This window comes from Pseudorasbora parva, chromosome 9 (assembly GCF_024679245.1).
Source record: "Pseudorasbora parva isolate DD20220531a chromosome 9, ASM2467924v1, whole genome shotgun sequence".
Lineage (NCBI taxonomy): Eukaryota > Metazoa > Chordata > Actinopteri > Cypriniformes > Gobionidae > Pseudorasbora > Pseudorasbora parva.
In genome coordinates this window covers 24,448,909-24,474,579 of record NC_090180.1, presented here as the reverse complement: position 1 = coordinate 24,474,579, position 25,671 = coordinate 24,448,909, and the positions used below count along the sequence as shown (strand labels likewise).

The following is a 25,671-nucleotide window of genomic DNA, read 5'->3' as shown; positions in this document are numbered from 1 at the left end:
GGAGGACTGGTGTTCCCCCTTTTTTTAGTATCCTTCCCTTCCCCTCTTCATAAATCTCTTTTAAATTAATAAATATTGGTTCTTAATTTACCCGTCCTAGTCTGTCTGGTCATTGGGGTGTTTCTGGGACCTCCTCGGGGTGGAAACTAGGGGAGGAGCGGGACTCGCGCTAAGTGGCGGTCCGCTCCGGCCTGTGACACCTACATGGGTCTGCCCATATGGGTTGATGACAGGATCCAGATAGGTGTTATGTAGGGCTCTTATTGGCCACAATGGGAATATAGATGGGCTAGCATATTTTCTGTTTGGGTTATCTTATAGTAACCCCCTAAATACAAACATTACATGTAATCCACTAACTACACTAAAATGTTAAAAGTATTCAATGAACAGAAACGTCTCGGTTACGTATGTAACCCTAGTTCCCTGAGGGAACGAGACGCTGCGTCGAAACGCTGTGAGAACGCCTCTGCGTTAATGCGTCGTGAAGCGCGTGTAGAACCAATCCATCGGGAGATTGATCGTCGCCGACGTGATGACGTCATCGACCGGAGACTATAAAAGGTCCGCGAACACAAACAGGAACTAGCTTCTGATAAAGCCTGAAGTAAGTGATCACGGGCACGCCGGGAGTATGGCAGGGCGACGCAGCGTCTCGTTCCCTCAGGGAACTAGGGTTACATACGTAACCGAGACGTTCCCTTTCGGGGAACTCGAGCTGCGTTGAAACGCTGTGAGAACGCTTATACCCACATCGCCATGGGACCAAGTGCCTCGTATGTGTGAAGCCGAAGCGCACACGATTACGAGAGTACCTGCGCCCCAACAGTAGATGCCAAATCTAACTCGTAGAATCTGACGAAAGTTAGCGGCGAAGACCAGCCTGCCGCATTACAGATATCTTGGAGGGAAGCCCCCGACAAAAGTGCTTTAGAAGCAGCCATACCCCTGGTAGAGTGCGCCCGGACAGCCAGTGGAGATGGCTGCCCGGCCGCCTCATAAGCAAGTGAAATGGCCTCGACCACCCACTTGCTCATTCTCTGCTTAGACACTGGAGCCCCCCCTTAGGGGCTCCGAAACAGACGAACAATTGATCGGTCTTTCTCCACAAGACAGCTCTGTGGACATACGTGTCTAACGCCCTAACAGGGCACAGCAGATTTAGTCTTTCCTGGTCTGACGTTGTGAAAGGAGGAGGACAGAAGGGTTGGAGAGTTATGGGGCCCCGTGGGCTCGTAGGAACCTTGGGGACATAACCCGGTCTGGGATGCAGAAAAGCCTTTACCATCCCAGGCGCAAACTCTAGGCATGAGGGCCCAACCGACAGGGACTGAATATCTCCTATTCTTTGCGAGATGATATGGCCAAAAGAAGGATATTTTTGAGGGTGAGGAACTTATCCGACACCTCCTCTAAGGGTTCAGACGGAGGCTCAGACAAGCCCCGCAAGACAATGGCCAAGTCCCATGCTGCGACCCTCGAGTGCATAGCCGGCCTCAACCTTAAGGTACCACGGAGGAAACGTGTAATAAGAGGGTGTCTTCCCAAAGACACTCCACCCAAAGGGACGTGGAAGGCACCCCAGGCCGCCACGTACACCTTTATTGTGGAGGGGGTCAACCCTGCCGAGAACCTTGCCTGCAGGAACTCCAGCACTGTACCAACCGGGCAGTTAACTGGGTCCCACTGGCGTTCTCTGCACCATGCTGAGAAAAGTTTCCATTTCAAGGCGTACAGCTTCCTCGTGGACGGAGCTCTGGAGTGAAGGATGGTCTCAACGACCTCGGCCGAGAGACCCTCCTCTATGAGCCTGGCCCCCTCAGAGGCCAAGCCCATAGTTTCCACATCTCTGGGCGTGGGTGCAGGAATCTCCCGCCCGCCTGAGAGAGTAGATCCCTCCTGGTCGGAATCTCCATCGGAGAGCCTTCCAAGAGAGATATCAGGTCCGAAAACCAGATTCTGGTCGGCCAGTACGGAGCCACTAGAAGTACCTGGGCCCCGTCCCGGCGTACCCTCTCCAGAACTCCTGGAAGCAAGACAATCGGGGGGAAGGCATACAGGGGTAGCCTCGGCCACTCCTGTACCATGGCATCCAACCCCAGCGGGGCTGGATGGGACAGAGAAAACCACTGCGGGCAGTGAGAATTCTCCTCCGAAGCAAATAGATCTATCTCTGCCTTCCCATATACCTTCTGTAGCGACTCAGGCGAATCAAACACACAATCGCCAGTTACATTTAACAAATATGTTTTGAATGCTCTGTGCTTAGTAGCAGACCTTCCCCCAACACAACAGAGAAAGATTCTCCGTTACCCTGGAAACCATCTGATAAGAAGTTTTACGGCCCAAAAGAATTTGGCCACATGAAAAGTTCCATACACAGAGAGCTAAAGGTTGTAAAACACACGCTTTGACCTCAAATTATAGACAAACCATCTATAAATGAACATGCACCCCAGGACATTGTATGTAAACACATAACTGTCTTGTAAAATGTTTCTTCTGTATGGTATTTTGCATCTTTTTATCTTTGTCTTAACAAATTACTAGTTCAGATAACCTCATATATGTCATGTCTCCTATCAAATTAATGCTCACTTCACGACTTACACTTCCATGTATATCACTTATTCAGAAAATGCAGTGTGTGTTTGTTGCATTAATTAGAATATGAATGGTCAGAGACCCACTGATTCAAGTTTTCTGAAACAAAGAGCCATAAAATCTTCTGAGGAACTTCCCGCCTGGAAATCCCAACAATCTCATTGGTTAAGTCTAACCCTGGAGGGCCAGACTACTCCCAGACTTTAAAAGGGGTGCTCGGATGCCCCCCTTTCTCTCTTGCTCTCTTACTTCTCAAAAGTACTCCCAAAGCAGGGAGGGGCTCCAGACACAGAGCCATGTGCTGTGTGGGACCAGAAACGGAGGCCCACCACACTATGGGGCCAACAGGCCTCAGCTCTTCTGAAAAACTCCTCTTCTAAAAAACTCCTTTTCTGGAAATCTCCTCTCTTCCGAAATTTTCTCTTCTACAATCCGGTCTTCAACAACCCCTTGCTCCTCGTTCCATCAACTTACTAGCCCACGGGCCTTCTTCAGGAGGAGGACACGAAGCGCCGCTAAAGAAAAAACTGCTTCCCCTCCCGACCTCGGAGAGAACCACCGGATACGCAGGAATACACGCACACAAGCGAGAAGCCAAAACGAAACCAAAAAGAATGCAAGTATTCTTATTCTTACAAATTCAAACTGCTGTAAAGAGGGTGTGTTATTTTCCCGTTGGGACAAGTTAACTCCGTGAAGGTTGTATTTGATGAACTGAAGGAAAGCTGCTTCTTACCTCTAATGCTTTGTACCATCTCTCTCTCTTTCTCTCTCTCTCTTTTATCTCCCTCTAATTTCAGTCTATTCATTATTCTCTTTTATGTATTCTTTCGTTAATATCTATATGTCTACTTTTTTGATGCATATTTAGTGTGTACTTTCTATGTGAATCGTAGTGTTATTTTTAGTCTGTGTTTATTAAACCTCCAAAAGACATTTTATGAGTTGAGTCTGTTGTTCTCCCACATACACAAAGTCAATGAAACTTCCGATCTAACGTTACCTAACTGCTTATGCTACTATGTTAGTAAAGTAAACTGTATGACCATTTGAAATATTGAACTTGTCCTGATCAGTAAAGTTAATGTTTCTTATGCGCTCGTAAAGCAGTAATCCCTTATTGAGAATTGATTTGAAAAGTCTATAACTAATTTGCAGGACAAACTTAGTAGGATAATTTCAAGCAATTCCGTAAAGGGTTACTTGTATTTAATTAAACAATTTTCCCTATCAGAAAATTTTAATACGTAATGAACGACTAGCAAATTATATTCATAAATTCATGAATATTGAATATTAAATCCCTTTTGAGTTAATTATTCCCCGAGATATTAAACTCATAAGTCATAGTTGTTACATAGGAGCTCCACCACCATTCCCCGGGCCTCGGCCCCTGCCTCGACAGGCTGTCTGCTTCCTGATTCAGGACCCCCGGGATATATACTGCTCTGACTGACAGCAATTTCCCTTGGGCCCACAGGAGGATCCGACGTGCCAATTTGTCCAACGGACGGGACCTCAGACCCCCCTGATGATTTATATAGGCGACCACCGATGTGTTGTCTGTCCTGACTAACACATGGTGGCCCCTGAGGTCGGGCAGAAACTGTTTCAATGCAAGAAACACTGCAAGCATCTCTAGCCGATTTATGTGCCAGTGCCGCTGATGTTCCTGCCATAGACCCTGGGATGAGTGACCACTCATGGTCGCCCCCCAGCCCGTGAGAGAGGCATCTGTCGTTAGCGTTACGCGTCGAACATGAGCCCCCAACACGGGACCCTGAGATAAAAACCCCGGGTTTTTCCACATGACCAGAGCACGTAGGCATCGCCGCGTGACTTTGATCGTGCGGAGCGGATTTCCCCTCGGGGAGAACCCTTTTGTTTTGAGCCACCACAACAGTGGCCTCATGTACAGTAGGCCAAGAGGTATTACGTTGGATGGTGCTGCCATGAGACCTAACAGTTTCTGGAACTGCTTCACAGTGACGGCCCGGTCTAGCTTCTGCTCTTTGACTGCTGCCAGGATCGATGCTATGCGTGTTGGCGATAATTGCGCCCGCATAATTACCGAATCCCAGTCCACGCCTAAAAAAGTGGTTCTCTGAGCCGGAGAAAGCACACTATTCTTGGCGTTCAGCCTCAACCCCAATTTCGACATGTGTGCGAGAATCTCGATGCTGAACCGCCATCTGTTCTGTATTCGCTAGAATCAGCCAGTCGTCGATATAATTCAGTATGCAGATGCCCTGCAGACGCAACGGCGCCAGCTGCATCCACACACTTGGTGAATGTGCGGGGTGACAGAGCTAGACCGAAAGGAAATGCACGATATTGGTATGCCTCTCCCCCGTGATGTGGAAGGATGGAGACAAAACATGCATCTTTGAGGTCTATGGTGACAAACCAATCCTCCGATTTGATCTGCGACACAATCTGTCTGAGTGTGAGCATCTTGAACTTGAGCTTGGCCACTGAGCGATTTAAGAGATGCAGATCTAATATCGGGCGTAAGCCCCCATCCTTCTTTGGCACGATGAAGTAACGGCTATAAAACCCAGACTCCCTGCCGGGAGGAGGAACCCTTTCTATAGCCCCCTTTCGCAGGAGTGTCTCTACTTCCTGTGCCCTCACCAGAGCCTGCTCCGGGCCCACCTCTGTAGGTAGGACACCGCTGAAAGGAGGTGGCCGCCTTTTAAATTGAATGGCATACCCCCTTTCGATTATCTGCAGGACCCAACAAGATATATTTGATAGACGTTTCCATTAGTCTAGAAAATCTACTAAGGGAACCAGCCTCTCGAGGCTGGCCTCTGGTGTACTTTGAACAGCAAGCACAGTGCCCTGAAGCGGCGGACCGGCAGGGAACGACTGACTTGACTGCTCGGGAGCCCCCCGAAGGGGGAGCGGACCACCCTCGAGTGGCCCGCTGGGACCGTCTGCGCCCCGGCATTGCGGCGGGGTTGGCAGCGCGGCCCCCAGAGGGCGCTGCAGGACAACGGGTACCGTAGGCAGAGGTAAACACCGTTTCCCTTCGGAGGGGACTACCCTCAGCGTCCTTTTGTTTCCCCTGCCCTCCGAGGAGGGGGCGGACCACCCTCAGGTGGCCCGCGGAGACCCTCTGCGCCCGACATTGCGGCGGGGTTGGCAGCGCGGCCCCTTGAGGGTACCGAAGGAAGACGGGTACCGTATGCTGAGGTAAGCACCGTCTTCCCACGGAGGGGAAACTAAGGGAACCAGCCTCTCGAGGCTGGCCTCTGGTGTAATTTGAGCAGCGAGTGCAGTGCCCTGAAACGGCGAACCGGCAGGGAACACCTGACCTGACTGCTCGCATGCCCTCCGAGGAGGGGGTGGACCACCCTCAGGTGGCCCGCGGAGACCCTCTGCGCCCTGACATTGCGGCGGGGTTAGCAGCGCAGCCCCCTGTGGGCACCGAAGGAAGACGGGTACCGTGTGCTGAGGTAAGCACCGATTTCCTTCGGAGGGGAAATGCCAGGGACGATGCAGCTGAAGGCGAGAGATAGCTCGCAAGCGTCTCTTCGATCTTCGGCATCGCCCCATAACCATAGTGTCTCAGCCCAAATATATTACTATATGCAGATGTATGTGGGCTGAACACTCTATATGATACCGGTTTCCTCCATGACCTAGACACCTCGGTGTGCAGGTCAGGGAAGAACGGCAGGACGTTGATGCTTTGCACGAGAGGGCAGGAATCGCTCATCTGATTTCGTTTTCTCTGATTTCGATGGGATTCAGATATTTCCGCCAGCCAGTCATTTTTTATTTTTATATTTAACCTGGCCACAGCTCTCGTGAGAACCTCAACTCACTAGAGGGTGACTGAAGTGGCGAGTCTTCAGTCGCGATGCTCTCAACGTCCACCTCCTCAGAGCTGGATAGTTGGAGCACCGGTGCCCCGCCCGGGGAGGAAGAGACCGTAGAGCGGGCTTCCAAACCCCGAGACGAGACACTGGACGATACAGGTGAGGGCTGAGATAAGGCTGGGCCCGTCTCAAACCCCTCTGTAAAGTCCATGTGTGAACCCCACGACTGAAGCCACCGCTCTGCCTCGGCAGCAGCGGGACCGAGCCGCGGGGAACACGAGTCGAAGCACCCTCCTCGAAGAGTGCCCGGCGGGAGCGCAGCATTCTTAACGGAAGCCGCTCAAAAAATGCTCGCAAGCGGCCCCCTCAAAGGCCGCCTGAGCGTGCTGCGCTCCCAAACAGCCATACACAATGAGTGTGTTTCCCACACGCAATATATATATTTTGAGGGCAGGGATGAACACACTGTGAAATGCTGTTCACTCGCCATAATCTCCTTTTTCTCTTTATGTTATAAAATATATATCAGATATATTTAACAAAGGTGGAAAATTCTCTCTAATGGACAGACAAAAACACCAAATAGACAGACAGGTTCACACAGATCGCTTACTGAAGGCACAGAAGCTAGTTCCTGTTTGTGTTCACGGACCTTTTATAGTCTCCGGTCGATGACGTCATCACGTCGGCGACGATCGATCTCCAGATGGATTGGTTCTACACGGGCTTCACGACGCATTAACGCAGAGGCGTTCTCACAGCGTTTCGACGCAGCTCACTCCTCTGTCGTCGCTCTCCCAACTGCCCTTTGAAAAAGAACAAACAAATGAATCAACCATTGTGCCACCTTTTGGTACCCCACGTCGGACAAAAACAGATGGCGAAGAAATGACACACGCTAACTGCAAAGTAATTCAGAATTAAGGTGAAGAATTAAGTGTGAAACCATCAGAAACCTTTTAGTCTCCAGCAGCACAATTTTCCAGAGCTGCAACCTACCTGGAGTCTCCAGAAGGGAAGGTGTCAGGATCTCAGAGACTTCAGTGAGCTACAGAATCCTAAAAAAAAATGACCCCCACTTAATAAGATTCACAAGCAGATGTGTTGTAAAATACATGGTAATGGTTACAAACCTGTCTTGGAGTATTACCAGCCCTGCAAATGTTGTATGTCTCCCTATATCTGACACACCCATTTCAGGTTTTTCAGTCTAATGCAGGGCCGTACCCACCATTGAGGTCCCCGAGGTCCGGACCTCGGTAATTCTCAGAGGTGTACATAATAGAAGTTGCAAAATAATGGCGTGTACAAACAGGTGTTCTCGCCTCGCCCGGCGTATGTTTTCAATTGTTTCCAATGGATGCGCCGCACTTTTCAATAGTGCCAACAGCTGGCAGGTTTTGTCCATTTTTACGCGTTGAGCGCCCACAGTTCAACTTTGGGTGAACATCAATGTCCAATCACAGGTGAGGAGAGGCGGGACAAATGCCACAACCACCAACCGGCGCTTCGAACAACGACTGATGTTTGACATCACAACACCGCGAGAGCGCTTAATAATCAGGGATGCAAACTAATAACGTTTTCTTTACCTGGTTTTCTTGGAAGCCTTCAGTAAATTTACATTTGCAACTTTGTTTTTACCGATATAGACAAAAATGAAAAGACTGCTTCAAACAAAGCTCAGCTTTGAAAAGAGAAAAGACAGGGCAAGAGAAGGAGTCTGGGGAAAAAGAGAGAAGATGATGGCGATGAGACAGAAAGAGCAGGTAGCCCACTGTGCTCAGAATAGAAAAAGCATTAGCCTACAATATATTCCTAATTGCTACACATAATGGCCCTCATTTATCAAAAGTGTGTACACCAAATTTCCAGCATACACCTTGCGTATCTGAGTCTGCGCGAGGCAGAAAGGAACGTAGAAAGTGAAGTAACACTCCAATTTGAGTTTGATCCTCAGAAATGCTTGGGAAAATGTAACGTTAGCTTGTGTGGACGCTACCACACTACTTGATCAACAGAAGAGCTTCGCTACTGAAAAGCTATTTCATTGAGAAAACAGCGACGCTACCACCACGCTACTGAATAATGTAATTAAGCTAGTAGCGTCACTACTTGTAGCGACGCTACTGCCCAACACTGCATAAAAGTGCATCCGTCATCATAAAAGATCTCTGGGGGGTTAATAAAGGCCTTCTAAAGCAATGTGATGCATTTGTGTAAGAATTATTTCCATATTTTAAACTTTATAAACTAAAATAATAACTAACTTCCGACAGTACGGCCGTATGCAAGGATTTACTTAAAGAGGAACCGCTGACCCAGAGCAGTGTGGATATCTTTTATGATGATAGATGCACTTTTATGGACTTCTAAACATAAACAGACATCCACTGCCATTATAAAGCTTGGAAGTGCCAAGACATTTTTAGTATTACTGATTGTATTCGTCTGAAAAAAGAAAGTCATATAGACCTAAGATGACTTAAGGGTGAGTAAATCATGGACTAATTTTTCTTTTTAGGTGAACTTTAAAGTGTTAGTTCCCCCAAATTTTTAAATTCTGTCATCATTTACTCACATTGACTTACACAGTATTTTTTCTATTCTTTCATGATAATTTTCTAACTACCATCCTGTCCTGACTATAAAACCTGTCAATAAGTGTTTTGAATTTGTATGCACAGAGGTCATAGTTGTGCTTTGCTGTAAATAAATATTATTGGACAATATCTGTGCTTAAAGCACTACACATTTTTCTATACCATATACATACCTTTTTTTGCTGCAGAACAGAAAGAACCATCATCTGTCAGCCTTGGTTTCATTCTAGGGGATTGTCAAAAATGAATGTTGATGCAGCTGTTGAACATGATGCTTCTGAAGACAGAGACATCAGACAGGTCACATTTTCTGTGCAAAAACAAATGAGGTCAACATTTTCAGTAAAAAAAGATCATGAAACAATCCTACCTAAAAGTTTGTCACTGATTTTGCACAAAATATAGTTTTCCTTTGTTAGTCATTTCATCTGCGTCTTTGAATCTGGATACAAATCTGAATACAAATCAGACACAAAGATTAAGTAGTGCAATAAGATTACAGTTTGATGAATGAACAATGATTGCCGTGTCTATGCCACGCTGTTTTTCGCGTGCATATGATACGCACTTTATGGCGTATTATACATACGAATCCCCCCACCCCACCACCCTAAACCTACCCAAGAGCGTGTCATATACACGCCAAAAAGTGTGTATCATATGCACGCGAAAAACAGCGTATCATATGCACGCCAAAATGAGTTTTGGTGTATACATTCCACGACATTGCACACTCCTACTATTGATACGTATTTACAGGGAGGCACTGTGCATAGTTCGTCTGTAAAACTCCAGCATAACAGCATAAGTAAGTTACTGAATGTGTTTTTCAAGACATAAATACACAATTATACAGTAAAAATACAGATTAATATAGGTGTGGGACGCTTACTTTTTCGGTGTTTTCTCTGTTCTCTGTTCCGGTGTTTTCTCTGTTCCCATTCAGTTGATCACTCTCAAAACCCCGTCGGAGTACCGACGAATAGGAATCTCGCTTGCGAGAGCCAATCTACTTTGAGTCTAACTAAACGAGCCAATGCACATTGGCATGCAATGATTGCACCAGGTGCTCATGCCACGCCACGTGGGTATAAATGAGACAGGTGATTGCATCAAATTATCCTTTTGCTTCGGAGCCGAGTGGTATAGGGTTATGCCAGATATCACTCCTCACTTGAGAAAGAGCCTGCCTTTTGGAAGAGATCTTTTCGGTCGGTGTTGGTGTGACAACACAGCAGCGGGTCGTGTGTTCTTCGGATCTTCTCTCTTCGTTGTCTTTAAGAGCAACCACAAGGGCTGTTTTCACAGCTGGTTCGGTGCGCTAGGTGGAGAGCGCTAAAAAGCCGTTCTCACGGCTGTTGAAGGCGTCCTGTGAGAGAGAGCACGCACGACAGGCTGCACTACATTCCTGTCTGTGTCGCCGCGGCCCCACCCCCTGCGTGTTTCAGCACCAAGGAGAGCATCATTCTAAAAGAGCAACACAGATAGAGCTTGCGTCTTTTTAAAGATGACATTCTATCTGTGTGTTTCTGGGTGCGGTGGTTTCATTTCATGACCATTTTGATGGTCATCAGCACTGTATCTCGTGTTTGGGCGTGCAGCACGCTGAGGCAGCGCTGATGGATGACTCATGTCCTTATTGCGGGAACATGACCATCTCGGAGTTGCGGTCGCGGCTCCGTCTTGCAAAAGGCGGAGTCCCTGTGCCTCTGCCGCGATCTAACCCTCCACAGAGGGTTACTTCCGGTAGTAGCATGGCCGATTTGAGGGTGATGGTGAGCGCGATTCCTCCAGGGAACCAACCCGTGGGGAATCCTCACTCCTCCCGCGCTCCGCAGCCAGTAGAGCTGCCGTTGGAACGAGATGGGCCATCCTCGAGATGCGCACCACCCGTTTCCTACGGGGCTCCCCGCGATGACGAAATGTCCATCGCTGCATCGGAGGGAGGGTCAGAGTTGTCTGGAGATGACGTGTCGGCGCAGAGGGCTCCTTTGGGAAGACCCGCTGTGCCCGATACCGATCCGGAGATGATGGCCATGCTTTCCCGGGCCGCCGAGAGGGTCGGGCTCGTGTGGAACCCTCCACCGTGTCCCGAGCCGTCGAGGTTGGACGATTGGTTTCTTGGGGTGGCCCGTGCTGGTTCTCAGCGCCCCACCCCGGTTCCTTTCTTCCCGGAGGTGCACGAGGAGCTCACTAGGTCATGGACGGCACCTTTTACTGCCCGAAACCAGCCCAGTGGGTCCTCCTCCCTCACCACCCTTGATGGCGGACCTGCAAAGGGTTACACGCAGGTTCCTCCCGTGGAACGGGCCGTTGCTATGCAACTGTGCCCTAACTCCACATCAAGGGGGAACACGTGTCTCCCCTCCCGGGCCTGTAGGTACTCCTCCGATCTGATCAGGAAGGCCTACCAGGCTTGTGGAGAGGCAGGCTCTACCCTACATGCTATGGCGTTGTTGCAGGTTCATCAGGCCCAGGCACTGAAGGACCTGCACGAGGGTGTCGCACAGCACACTCACACCTCTCTGCGGGCCGCCTCCAAGAGACAGCCGCCCCAGACCGGTGCCTGTATTCCACCTCGCTGCCCCATGGTGGGTACGCCGGTGGTCCCGATGATTCCGCTTGTTCGGTCTCTGCGATTCAGTTCGCCCGGCGTCCCCCCAGGTTCACGGGCGTCCGCTTCACTTCGGTGAAAGCTGCAGACGTCCGTGTCCTGCGTGCGGAAATCGCAGTCCTACTGGCGAAGGACGCGATAGAGCCGGTCCCTCCAGCCGATATGAGGACAGGTTTCTACAGCCCGTACTTCATTGTACCCAAGAAAACCGGTGGGTTACGGCCAATCTTGGACCTGCGAGTACTGAATAGCCTTCACAAGCTACAGTTCATGATGCTCACGCAGAAACGCATTTTCGAGTGCAACCATCCCCAAGATTGGTTTGCAGCGATCGACCTGAAGGACGCGTACTTTCATGTCTCGATTCTCCCTCGACACAGGCCGTTCCTGCGCTTTATGTTCGAGGGGCGAGCATATCAGTACAAAGTCCTACCCTTCGGGCTTTCCCCCCGTGTCTTTACGAAGGTCACCGAGGGGGCCCTTGTGCCCATGAGAGAACAGGGCGTTCGCATCCTAAACTATCTCGACGACTGGCTCATCCTTGCACAGTCCCGGGAGCAGTTGTGCGAACACAGGGACTTGGTGCTCAGACACCTCAGCCAGTTGGGTCTTCAGGTCAACTGGGAAAAAAGCAAACTCGCCCCCGTGCAGAGGATCTCTTTTCTCGATATGGAGTTGGATTCGGTCAAGCGGACTGCGCGTCTCACGAAGGAGCGCGTCCAGTCGATGCTGAACTGCCTGGACACGTTTCAGGGCAGGATGGCGGTCCCACTGAAACATTTTCAGAGACTCCTGGGGCATATGGCAGCTGCGGCGGCAGTAACACCGCTCGGCCTGCTTCATATGAGACCGCTTCAGCATTGGCTTCACGGCCGAGTCCCGAGATGGGCGTGGACACGCGGCACGTATCGGGTGAGCATCACTCCGTCCTGCCACAAAACCTTCAGCCCGTGGTCAGATCCCGGGTTCCATCGGGCCGGAGTGCCATTGGAACAGGTATCCAGGCATGCTGTGGTCTTCACGGATGCCTTATCCATGGGCTGGGGTGCCACGTACAACGGGCATGCAGTGTCAGGGGTTTGGACGGGCCCGCACCTGCAGTGGCATATCAATTGCCTCGAGTTGCTAGCAGTACATCATGCACTGAGCCGCCTCAAAGGCCGGCTACGGGGCAAAGATGTACTGGTCCGTACGGACAACACTGCGACCGTTGCGTACATCAACCGTCAAGGTGGTCTACGCTCCCGTCGCATGTCACAATTCGCCCGCCATCTTGAGTCAGAAGTGTCTGAGGTCGCTTCGGGCCATTCATGTCCCTGGGGTGCGCAACCGGGCGGCCGACGAGCTGTCACGAGCTGGGCTTCCGGGAGAATGGCGGCTCCACCCCCAGGTGGTCCAGCTGATCTGGGTTCAGTTCGGGGTGGCACAGGTCGACCTGTTTGCCTCCCCAGAAACGTCCCACTGCCAGTGGTTTTATTTGCTGACCGAGGGCACACTCGGCACGGATGCACTTGCGCACAGCTGGCCCCAGGGCCTACGCAAATATGCGTTTCCCCCAGTGAGCCTACTTGCACAGACACTGTGCAAGGTCAGGGAGGACGAGGAGCAGGTCCTGTTGGTGGCCCCGTATTGGCCCCACCGGACTTGGTTCCCAGAACTCATGCTCCTCGTGACAGCCCCTCCTTGGCCGATTCCTCTAAGGAAGGATCTTCTAACTCAGAGACGGGGCACCCTCTGGCACCCACGTCCAGACCTCTGGAAACTTCATGGCTGGTCCCTGGACGGGATGCGGAGGTTCTAGGTGACTTACCCTAGTGAAAAAAAAGTATACTAAGTATACTTGCGGCCAGACTAATTTTCAGTATACTTGAAGTGTGTTAATGACTAGTTAACTTGAAGTGTGCTATTTTGACACAACTAATTTTGTACTAAGTATATTTAAGTTGTAATTAAATTGTGTTAAACTACAACTTTAAGTGTATTTAGTATACTTTTGTGTGCTAAATTGGAACAACTTTAAGTACACTTAGTATACTTTAAGTATAATGACTAATTACATGCTTTAGTGATATTAAATGTGCTTTATTTGTATTATAAGTATATTTTATTTGTGTTAAATATATTTTATTTGTATTATAAGTATACTTTATTCGTGTTACAGTACACTTTATTTGTATTATAAGTACACTTTGTGTTATAGCATACTTTATTTATGTTTTAATAAATTACAAATTAATTACCAGTATATTCAGAACACACAAACAATATACTATGAATATAATATATATTTTATTTACCTTGACTCATTCAAATGATTTAAAATATACACTTTGTAGTCAATAACAATACAATGTGTTATTACTTAGATATACATTGTACAATATACTTTGAATTACATAATGTCACACAATACAGTATTTTAAATGTGCTACCTTACATTTTAATGAAATACTTACTGACTTACTTTCCCAATGTTGAATGCATTTGTTTTCAAGGACATTACAATAAATTAATCAAATCTAACACACATAACTAATGAAGAGACATTTCATTAATTAAACAAGCCCAACGATTTTTATAAATGGTTTCACATGGTTTCAGCAAAGCTAAACAAAATTAACTTACTATGTTTTTCATTAAATTAACACTGGACGATGTTGGAAAACATATCATTGAACTAATTCCACTGACCATCTCTATACATAAATATAAATTACACATTATATTCAATTTTCTGGTGAGCTGCTCATTACACTTGCGTCTGATGGCCGCTTACACAGGGACAGTTGACAGCAAACACTCGTGAAGAACGCAATCTGTTAACAGAATATACGAGATAAGGTCAGGTGCATGTTCATTCAACTTTTTATTCACGTTTAGTGACATTACATAGGCCTATTACTTACCTCCAAACAGAAGGACTTTTTCCGGTGCTTTTCGGGATCACGTAACGTTTGGCCATTTTATTCCAAAACAGTTTATCGTCCCCATCAAGGTCAGGCAGCGATGTGTCGTAATTGAACTGGTCCGAAGAATGAGCAATGTACTTTCCGCTGGCAGTGTATTATTAAATAATTAATGTAACACAACATTGTACTTCACCTGCAAGACTGCAAACCTCCCGCGAGTGAGCGTCATAAGGACGAGCAGCGTCAGCAGCTCTGCCTCTGATTGGCTGCAGGCATTGAGCAACACAATCTGATTGGTCACAGATCAATGAAGAGACATTTGAATTCCGATAAGAAACAACTATTTAACTCATATTTTCTTGCGTCTTATTTTAAGTGTGCTGTTGGATTCTTCTTTGCCAGTGTACACTTATTAAACATATTTACACTTAAATCACAACTAAAGTAGGGCTTATAGCATACACTGCATATATTTTAAAATGGGCTTTTAGTCCATATAATAATTTATGTATATAATAATAATTCATTATCACTCATTTATTAATGCTTAAGCTTGAACAGTTAAGCATGAAATAACCTTAAACAGTATTTATAACTTTTTATACAGCTTAATGATATTAATTATATATTTTTAAAATATGATTTTAGTGCATTGTTAACAAATAATTTTGAGCATAAGTTTAAAATATATAAAAAATATATTTTAAAGTAACGTTCAAATAAGTACACTTTACAAAAGTACACTGAACTTTCATTTAAAGTATATTTTTCTAAAATATATTTTTAGAAAATATACTAAAATACAATTATTTTAAAGTGTGTTAAAAGTTGTATTGTGAAATATGATGCTAATATATTTTTTATATATTTAGAAATTGTACATTTTTTGTAAGTATATTTCTACTATACTATCGGAAAAGAGAATATATTTGAAATACAACAAAGTATACTTTTTTTTCACTAGGGTACCCCAAGAGGTAGTTAACACCATCACTTCAGCTAGAGCACCATCTATGAGACAGGCCTTGAAGTGGAACCTGTTCGTCGATTGGTGTTCTTCCCACCAAGAAGACCCCCGAAGATGTTCGATCGCGTCAATGCTTTCCTTCCTGCAGCAAGGGTTGGAGCGTAGGCTGTCACCCTCCACCCTCAAGGTTTACGTTGCTGCTATTTCTGCCCATCACGACCATGTAGAGGGTAAGTCGGTGGGGAAGCACGACCTGGTCGGCAGGTTCCTTAGGGGGGCGAGACGGTTAAATCCTCCTCGTCCTCCCTCCATACCCTCTTGGGATCTTGCTCTGGTGCTCCGAGCACTGAAGAATGCCCCATTTGAGCCTTTGCAGTCAGCAGAGCTGAAGATTCTGTCCATGAAAACTTTGCTGTTGGCTGCATTGGCCTCCATCAAGAGGGTAGGGGACCTGCAAGCATTTTTGGTCGACGAATCGTGCCTGGAGTTCGGGCCGGGTGACACCCACGTGGTACTGAGACCCCGGCCTGGCTACGTGCCCAAGGTTCCCACCACTCCCTTCAGGGACCAGGTGGTGAACCTGCAAGCGCTGCCCCTCGAGGAGGCAGACCCAGCCCTAGCTTTGCTCTGTCCCGTCCGCGCTCTGCGGATCTACGTGGACAGAACCCAAAGCTTCAGGACCTCACATCAGCTCTTTGTCTGTCACGGAGGCCAGCAGAAGGGAAAGGCTGTCTCCAAGCAGAGGATGGCCCACTGGATAGTGGATGCCATCACCTTGGCTTATCAGGCACAAGGTGTGCCCTGCCCGCTCAGGCTGCGAGCACACTCTACTAGAAGAGTTGCATCCTCCTGGGCGCTGGCAAGTGGCGCCTCGCTGTAAGACATCTGTAGAGCTGCGGGCTGGGCGACACCTAACACGTTCGCTAGGTTTTATAGCCTACGTGTAGAGCCGGTCTCCTCCTGTGTTCTCACCTCAAACGGGTAGAAGCACTGAGAGGCCCGGCTCTTGTCGGCTTGCTGCGCCTCGGCGCGTAATTCTCCAGAAGCAAACTCTGTGAGTCCTCCAACGCCCTCGGTGCCGGGTGTGGCGGAGCATCCGGCATCAGGCCCCTTTCCGCTGAATCCTGGAGAACCGGTAATTGGCTGGGGCCATGTGAGTGACCCTACGGGGATCCCACACTTCTTCCACGGTTGCTCCTCTCGGAAGCCCGTGTCTTTCCCTTGGGAGAGCCCTCCGTTTTAGGGATGGAGCCCCCCCTCATGGCGGCAGGCTACAGCTCAGCTCGGTCCCCACATAACTCTCGTGGTATGATGTGGTTCCGTAGCGGCCCCTCATTGCGGCACGCTTTCCCAGTGTTATCCAATAGTCACTGAGCGGGTCATGCGGAACAGCAGTGATGGACTTCTCTGTGTGAGCCCCGTCTCATCAGGTAAAAGAGCTCAGGAGGCTCACACAGGGCACTGGAAGGGGGCAGAGTCCATGGAGCTTTGGTAGGGATTCCTATTCGTCTGTACTCCGACGTGGCGTCGAGAGTGACTGACTGAATGGGAACGTCTTGGTTACGTATGTAACCCTCGTTCCCTGAAGGAGGGAACGGAGACGCCACGTCCCATCGCCATGTCCTCTGTCCCTGCCGGGGCGCCAATCTACCTACTCGGCTCCTCAGCAAAAAAGATAATTTGATGCAATCACCTGTGTCTCATTTATACCCGCATGGCGTGGCATGAGCACCTGGTGCAATCATTGCATGCCAATGTGCATTGGCTCATTTAGTTAGACTCAAAGTAGATTGGCTCTCGCAAGCGAGATTCCTATTTGTCAGTACTCCGATGTGGCGTCTCCGTTCCCTCCTTCAGGGAACGAGGGTTACATACGTAAACAAAACGTTCTCTCTGATGCGGTGCAAACTACACGAGCACCGCACGAGCCTCAGCCTAGTCTGAGAGAAAGGTTTAGGTGCGTTATTTAAGCGTCAAGTTATATCGTTAACGTATAAAACAATATGTCATAAAAAAAACATGTTGCAAAGTAACATTAGGCTAAAAACACTTACTTTCGGTGTTTCCCTTATACAAGCACCCCTCCTCATCATCCGCTCCATATCGCAAGTCAAAAGATGTCGCATATGCGTAGACATGTGCTGCGAGAGCTTTTAGACACATAGCACAGCCACATATGTGAGAAAAGTTGTCTTGTTTAAGCACGCAGAGCATTTAAATATTGCTTTAAATCAATGTTATAAAATACATATTGTATAAATGAGGTAAAACACTTACTTATGGCGTTTCCCTGTTAAAAAGCAACCGCCTCAGCATCAACGAAAATGCATCAACGAAAATGCCTCTATGAGAGCTGTTTAGCTGTACACAGCACATAAATAGTTATAAAACAATAATGATGTAATAAAATGCATATGTACAGTATTGTTCAAAATAATAGCAGTACAATGTGACTAACCAGAATAATCAATGTTTTTCGTATATTTTTTTATTGCTACATGGCAAACAAGTTACCAGTAGGTTCAGTAGATTCTCAGAAAACAAATGAGACCCAGCATTCATGATATGCACGCTCTTAAGGCTGTGCAATTGGGCAATTCGTTGAAAGGGGTGTGTTCAAAAAAATAGCAGTGTGGCATTCAATCACTGAGGTCATCAATTTTGTGAAGAAACAGGTGTGAATCAGGTGGCCCCTATTTAAGGATGAAGCCAACACTTGTTGAACATGCATTTGAAAGCTGAGGAAAATGGGTCGTTCAAGACATTGTTCAGAAGAACAGCGTACTCTGATTAAAAAGTTGATTAGAGAGGGGAAAACCTATAAAGAGGTGCAAAAAATGATAGGCTGTTCAGCTAAAATGATCTCCAATGCCTTAAAATGGAGAGCAAAACCAGAGAGACGTGGAAGAAAACGGAAGACAACCATCAAAATGGATAGAAGAATAACCAGAATGGCAAAGGCTCAGCCAATGATCAGCTCCAGGATGATCAAAGACAGTCTGGAGTTACCTGTAAGTACTGTGACAGTTAGAAGACGTCTGTGTGAAGCTAATCTATTTTCAAGAATCCCCCGCAAAGTCCCTCTGTTAAAAAAAAGGCATGTGCAGAAGAGGTTACAATTTGCCAAAGAACACATCAACTGGCCTAAAGAGAAATGGAGGAACATTTTGTGGACTGATGAGAGTAAAATTGTTCTTTTTGGGTCCAAGGGCCACAGGCAGTTTGTGAGACGACCCCCAAACTCTGAATTCAAGCCACAGTACACAGTGAAGACAGTGAAGCATGGAGGTGCAAGCATCATGATATGGGCATGTTTCTCCTACTATGGTGTTGGGCCTATTTATCGCATACCAGGGATCATGGATCAGTTTGCATATGTTAAAATACTTGAAGAGGTCATGTTGCCCTATGCTGAAGAGGACATGCCCTTGAAATGCTTGTTTCAACAAGACAATGACCCAAAACACACTAGTAAACGGGCAAAGTCTTGGTTCCAAACCAACAAAATTAATGTTATGGAGTGGCCAGCCCAATCTCCAGACCTTAATCCATTTGAGAACTTGTTCAGCAAAAATGCTGTTTCTGAAGCAAAACCAAGAAATGTGAATGAATTGTGGAATGTTGTTAAAGAATCATGGAGTGGAATAACAGCTGAGAGGTGCCACAAGTTGGTTGACTCCATGCCACACAGATGTCAAGCAGTTTTAAAAAACTGTGGTCATACAACTAAATATTAGTTTAGTGATTCACAGGATTGCTAAATCCCAGAAAAAAAAATGTTTGTACAAAATAGTTTTGAGTTTGTACAGTCAAAGGTAGACAGAGACACTGCTATTTTTTGAACACACCCCTTTCAACTAATTGCCCAAATGCACAGCCTTAAGAGCGTGCATATCATGAATGCTGGGTCTTGTTTGTTTTCTGACAATCTACTGAACCTACTGGTAACTTGTTTGCCACGTAGCAATAAAAAATATACTAAAAACCTTGATTATTCTGGTTAGTCACATTATACTGCTATTATTTTGAACAATACTGTAAATACCATGAAACCAGGATAAAACACGCAATATCAGCGTTATCCCTCCTTGTATATTCCGCATCTCGCCAAAAAATGGCGTCGGATGTAATTTTACTCTCTCTCAGTGTTGAGATTTAACTCTACTTATGTTCATCAGTCAGAGAGTGAGGTTTACACTAGCTTACACTAGTGTTAATTCAACACTAGAAATGTAACACTTTACTCTTAGAGTCCTTAACACCAGGATTTCAACAATGGAGATTTTGCTGTGTAAGCTGTTTATCTGGGCCAGATCTGGGCCAAAGAAAATTTGCTGACTGGGAGGAAGTACAATCATATTAGACCAGTTCTGTCAACACTGCACTGGCTCCCTATTAAACATTGCATACATTTTAAAATTTAGCTTATTACTTACAAAGCACTAAATGGTTTAGCTTTCCAGTACTTAAGCAAGCTCTTCACGAGTTTGTGTGCCCATATAATCTTAGTGAAAGTGGTAAACAGATTTGGCTTGCTGTCTGCTATAGAGGGACTCGGAGAGGATATTCTACCTGAGCTCCGATTGCCCCCCAATAACAGGCAAATTGAATGAATAAAATAATGAATGAATGAGTCATTTATATAGCGCTTTCATATGTACTACTGTACACCCAAAGCGCTTTACACTCATGTCAGGGATCTCTCCTCAACCACCACCAATGTGGTGTACAAAAGGAGGAGCAGGGGAGGAGGAGGGATGCTTCAGGAACCAAAAAGGGGAAGAGGTAAGCTGCTGGTTTTATACCTTGGTATTAATTGAAAGATTAGATGGGCGTACTCCTCCCGAAATTACGTTTATTAACTTCACTTCACGAGTTTGTGTGCCCATATAATCTTAGTGAAAGTGGTAAACAGATTTGGCTTGTATTGGCTTTGCCAGATTCTACCCGAGCTCCGATTGCCCCCCAAAAACATAATGCAGAAATAGACAGCAAGCAAGAATCATGGAAATTTGAACAGCTCATGATTACGGGAGGAGTCTGCATAATTATTCCAGAAGACCCCCCAAAATTGTTAAATAGACTTAATGGAAGATGGCACTGTAGCAGTACTGAGGTAGGTAACTGCTGTGGCAGTTTATGAAATAGGTGAGGGGTTGCAGCAGCATCAAGCAGAGCACTGCAGCAACATTCTCGAATTGGCGAGGCGCTGCAGCAGCATCAAGCAAAGCACTGCAGCAACATTCTCGAATTGACGGGGCATTGCAGCAGCATCAAGCAAAGCGCTGCAGCAACATTCTCTAATTGACGGGGCACTGCAGCAGCATCAAGCAAAGCGCTGCAGCAACATTCTCAAATTGGCGGGGCACTGCAGCAGCAGTCTCAAAAATGGTGGGGCACTGCAGCAGCTTTCCCAAATTGGCAGGGCACTGCAGCGGCAGTCTCAAAATGGTGGGGCACTGCAGCAGCATCGAGCAAAGCACTGTGACAGCATTCTCAAACTGGCGGGGCACTGCAGCTGCCTCCAACATTCTCGAATTGGTGGGGCACTGCAGCAGCTTCAAGCAAAGCACTGCAGCAGCATTCTCAAAATGGCGGGGCACTGCAGCAGCATCGAGCAAAGCACTGCCGCAGCATTCTCAAACTGGCGGGGCACTGCAGCAGCATTCTCAAACTGGCGGGGAACTGCAGCAGCCTCCAGCATTCTCAAATTGGTGGGGCACTGCAGCAGCTTCAAGCAAAGCACTGCAGCAGCATTCTCAAACTGGCGGGAACTGCAGCAGCCTCCAGCATTCTTAAATTGGCGGGACACTGGGGCGGCAGTCTCAAAATGGTGTGGCACTGCAGCGGCAGTCTCAAAATGTCGGGGCAATGCAGCAGCATTAAGCAAAACACTGCAGCAGCAGTCTCAAGATGGCAGGGCACTGCAGCGGCAGTCTCAAGATGGCGGGGCACAGCAGCGGCAGTCTCAAAATGGCGGGGCAATGCAGCAGAATTGAGCAAAACACTGCAGTGGCAGTCTCAAGATGGCAGGGCACTGCAGCGGCAGTCTCAAGATGGCAGGGCACTGCAGCGGCAGTCTCGAATTGGCGGGGCACTGCAGCGGCAGTCTCGAATTGGCGGGGCACTGCAGCGGCAGTCTCGAATTGGCTGGGCACTGCAGCGGCAGTCTCAAAATGGCATGGCACTGCTGCGGCAGTCTCAAATTGGCAGGGCACTGTAGCAGCGGTCTCAAATTAGCGGGGCAGCGGCAGTATCAACCAAAGCATGGCAATGGCAGTCACAATTAACGAAGCACTGCAGTGGCAGTATCAAATTGAGAAGCACTACAGCGGCTGCATCAAATTGGAGGAGCACTACAGTGGAAATATTAAATTGTGGAGCACTGGGCACTGCAGCGGCAGTATCAAGCAAAGGATTGCAGCGGAAGTCACGAATTAGCGAAGTACTGCAGTAGCAGCATCAAATAGGAGAAGCACTGCAGCATAAAATTGGCGCAGCACTGCAGTGGCAGAACCAAATTGCGGAGCACTGCGGCATCGAACTGCGAAGCACTGCAGCGGCTGCATCAAATGGTAGAGCACTGCAGTGGCAGTTTTAAATTGTGGAGCACTGGAGGGGCAGCATCAAAAATGGAGGAGCAGTGCAGCGGCAGCATAAAATTGGAGGAGCATTGCAGCGGCGGTATTGAATTGCGGCTCACTGCAGCATCGAAAAAGGAGGAGCACTGCAGTGGCAGCATCAAATAGGAGTAGCACAGCAGAGGCAGCATTAAATAGGAGGAACACTGCAGCGGCAGTATTAAATAGGAGGTGCACTGCAGTGGCAGCATAAAACTGGAGGAAAACTGCAGCATCAAATTGGTGGAGCACTGCAGCAGCGTCAAATTGCGGAACATTGCAGCAGCAGCATTAAAAAGGAGGAGCCCTGGAGTGGCAGCATGAAACTGGGGGAGCACTGTAGCGGCAGCATCAAATAGAAGGAGCACTGCAGCGACAGTGTCAAAAAGGAGGAGCACTGTAGCATCAAAATAGGAGGAACACTGCAGCGGCAGCATCAAATAGGAGGAGAACTGCAGTGGCAGAAACAAATAGCAGGAAAACTGCAGCATCAATATAAGAGGAGAACTGCATTGGCAGTGTAAAAATGGCGGAGCACTGCAGCGGCAGTATCAAAATGGCGGAGCACTTTAGCATCAAAATAGGAGGAACACTGCAGCGGCAGCATAAAATAGGAGGAGAACTGAAGTGGCAGAATCAAATAGGAGGAAAACTGCAGCATCAAATAGGAGGAGAACTGCAGTGGCAGTATTAAACTGGAGGAGCACTGCAGCAGCAGCATTAAAAGGGAGGATCCCTGCAAGTGGCAGCATTAAACTGGAAGAGCACTATAGCGGCAGCATCAAATAAGAGGAGCACTGCAGCGGCAGTGTCAAAGTGGCGGAGCACTGTAGCATCAAAATAGGAGGAGCACTGCAGCGGCAGCATCAAACTGGAGGAGCAACGCAGCGGCAGCATCAAATAGGAGGAGCAATGCAGCAGCGGCAAAATGACAGATCACTGCAGTGGCAGCATTAAATAGTAGGGGCACTGCAGTGGCAGCATCAAAGTGGAGGAGCACTGCAGTGGCAGCATCAAAATTACGGAGCACTGCAGTGGCAGCATTAAATAGTAAGGGCACTGCAGTGGCAGCATTAAACTAGAGGAGCACTGTAGCATAGAAATAGGAGGAGCACTGCAGAGGCAGCATCAAATAGGAGGAGCACTGCAGCAGCAGCATTAAACTGGAGGAGCAATGCAGCGGCAGCATCAAATAGGAGGAGCACTGCAGCGGCAGCGTAAAAAATGACGGATCACTGCAGTGGCAGCATTAAATAGTAGGGGCACTGCAGTGGCAGCATCAAACTGGAGGAGCACTGCAGTGGCAGCATCAAATAAGAGGAGCACTGCAGAGGCAGCATTAAATAGTAGGAGCACTGCAGTGGCAGCATCAAAATGACGGAGCACTGCAGTGGCAGCATTAAATAATAAGGGCACTGCAGTGGCAGCATTAAACTGAAGGAGCACTGTAGTGGCAAGCGAAACCCCTGGAGCATCAAGCGAGGGACTGTGGCATTAAGTGAAGGACTACAATGGTGATATCTAGTAAATCCAAATACTGCAGCAGCAGTATCAAATTGGCAGAGCACTGCAGCGTCAAGCGAAGATGGCTTGTTTGATGAGGCTGAGGTCCGAACAAAGTAAAATCGAAAGGCCTCTGAGGACCACCAACCCAATAGTTTAATTGATGGTGTGGCAGTCTTTTTTGGCCTGCGGTGGTGTCTGCTCCATTGCGGAAGAAGTGAGGTGAATATAAGTAAGCCTAATTACCAGAGTGGATGGGGATCTGCTGAAGCTTTTTTAATGAACTTCACTGCCTAGTGACAGGAAAGTTGTTCTCATCAGAAAACAGCGGGTCGAGAAGTGAGGAGATCAGCACCTCCCTGTGGCAAGGGAGAAGGAAAGATATTGATATCGCTGGATGGGTGTCGGGAGATTGAAGATAGGAATGAAAAGGAAGTATTTTAAATTGATCCGTTTATTGCTTTTGATGAGGAAACGGATGGTGTTCTTGTTTAAAACTTAGAGATCATAGATGGTCGGATGGATGGTTGTAGATTAGAAATTTAAAGCAGCCGAGATAGACTTTGATGGTACTAGATTGGGTGGACATCTCGTATGACATCAAAAATTGAAAAAGAGGGAGAATTTGGGAAAACAAGTTGGTTGTAGGAATTGTTTGAAAAAGCTCTCCAAGTTGTCCAGTAGGATTGCAATGCTGGGGTTGGGACGGTGTCCACCTTCGGGCTAATGCTCTTAATATTTATGCCAAAATCTGGGAAATATAGAAATTAAGATAAAAACTCCACTCTTCTCCTGAAAAAGTCTGCTGGTTCCTCAGTGACAACTTTTATAGCGTCAAACAACTAACTAAGCTAAACTTATTTAAAACAAATACTTGAATAAAATTATAGTGATAAAACTGCCTTAAAAGACAGAAAACATCTTGGAAAATATTGATATTGCTGGATGGGTGTCGGGAGATTGAAGATAGGAATGAAAAGGCAGTTTTTTAAATTGATCCGTTTATTGCTTTTGATGAGGAAACGGATGGTGTAACTCAGATCTTTCAAGTATTCATATTCCTGTGTAATCGACGCGCCGTCCTAAAAGAACCTGTCTCTTGCGTGATACCCAAAATTTAGAGTATTCCTATCTAATATGATTTATGACTTGCAGGGTTGGCAGAATAATAATTATACACTGTTTAATATTAGGCCAGAGGAGAACTGGCACCCGGACTGAGTCTGGTTTCTCCCAAGGTTTTTTTTTCTCCATCATGCCCTGATGGAGTTTTGGTTCCTTGCCACTGTTGTCTTTGGCTTGGCTTGCTCAGTTGGGGACACTAAAATTACTCAACTAAATATACAAATTAAATTGATTAATTAGGTCATATTTAATTCTATAAACTAGCCAAATCAAATTTTGTTGCAATATTGTCCTGTTTAACACTGTGAAGCTGCTTTGAAAGAATCGTCATTATAAAAGCGCTATATAAATATGGTTGATTGATTGATTGAAAAGATCAAGCTCCAGAAAGAAAGTACCCCGAACAAGCATAACAATTGTTGGTTAAGTGCCTTCATGGACCATAATGTGTCCTCAGGGTGGGAGGACGGCTATCACAGTCACCTTTGCATCATGATGAAAAGTATCCTGTAATATTTCCGAAGAAATGTCATTTGTCAGCCTTGCTCGTTAAACATCATCATGAGCCTGTACACCACCAAGGAAGAGGCATGACCATGAATGAGTTACGTGCAAACGGTATATGGATCTTAGAATGCGGGAATTTGGTTTCTTCGCACATCTTCAAGTGTGTAAAATGTAGAAGGTACAGAAGAGCAACTGAGGAGGATCTACTGGAAGACAGAACCGAGACATCACCTCCATTTACTTTCTGTGGTATAGAATGTTTTGGCCCATTCATTGTAAAGGAGGGAAGGAGAGAATTAAAGCGATACAGATTGCTGTTTACCTGCTTGTGCTCTAGGGCTGTACACATAGAGACATTAAATGATCTGACAACAGGCGCTTTCATGAATGCG

At 47.1% G+C, this 25,671-nt stretch overlaps 1 protein-coding gene across 2 annotated transcripts in view; it reads right to left on the bottom strand.

Annotated features, from left to right (window-relative positions):
- Positions 1–9,464, bottom strand: part of nyap2b (neuronal tyrosine-phosphorylated phosphoinositide-3-kinase adaptor 2b) — a 57,233-nt gene extending 47,769 nt beyond the window's left edge. The window contains exons 1-4 of one of the 2 annotated variants that reach the window (XM_067454389.1): positions 9,405–9,464; positions 9,208–9,311; positions 7,431–7,489; positions 7,084–7,237 (exon numbers count right to left, since the gene is read on the bottom strand). The gene's annotated coding sequence lies outside the window, so the exon portion shown is untranslated. The remainder of the gene's footprint in view (positions 1–7,083; positions 7,238–7,430; positions 7,490–9,207; positions 9,312–9,404) is intronic. The other variant, XM_067454390.1, reaches the window with a different exon arrangement.
- Positions 9,465–25,671: the final 16,207 nt, after the last annotated feature.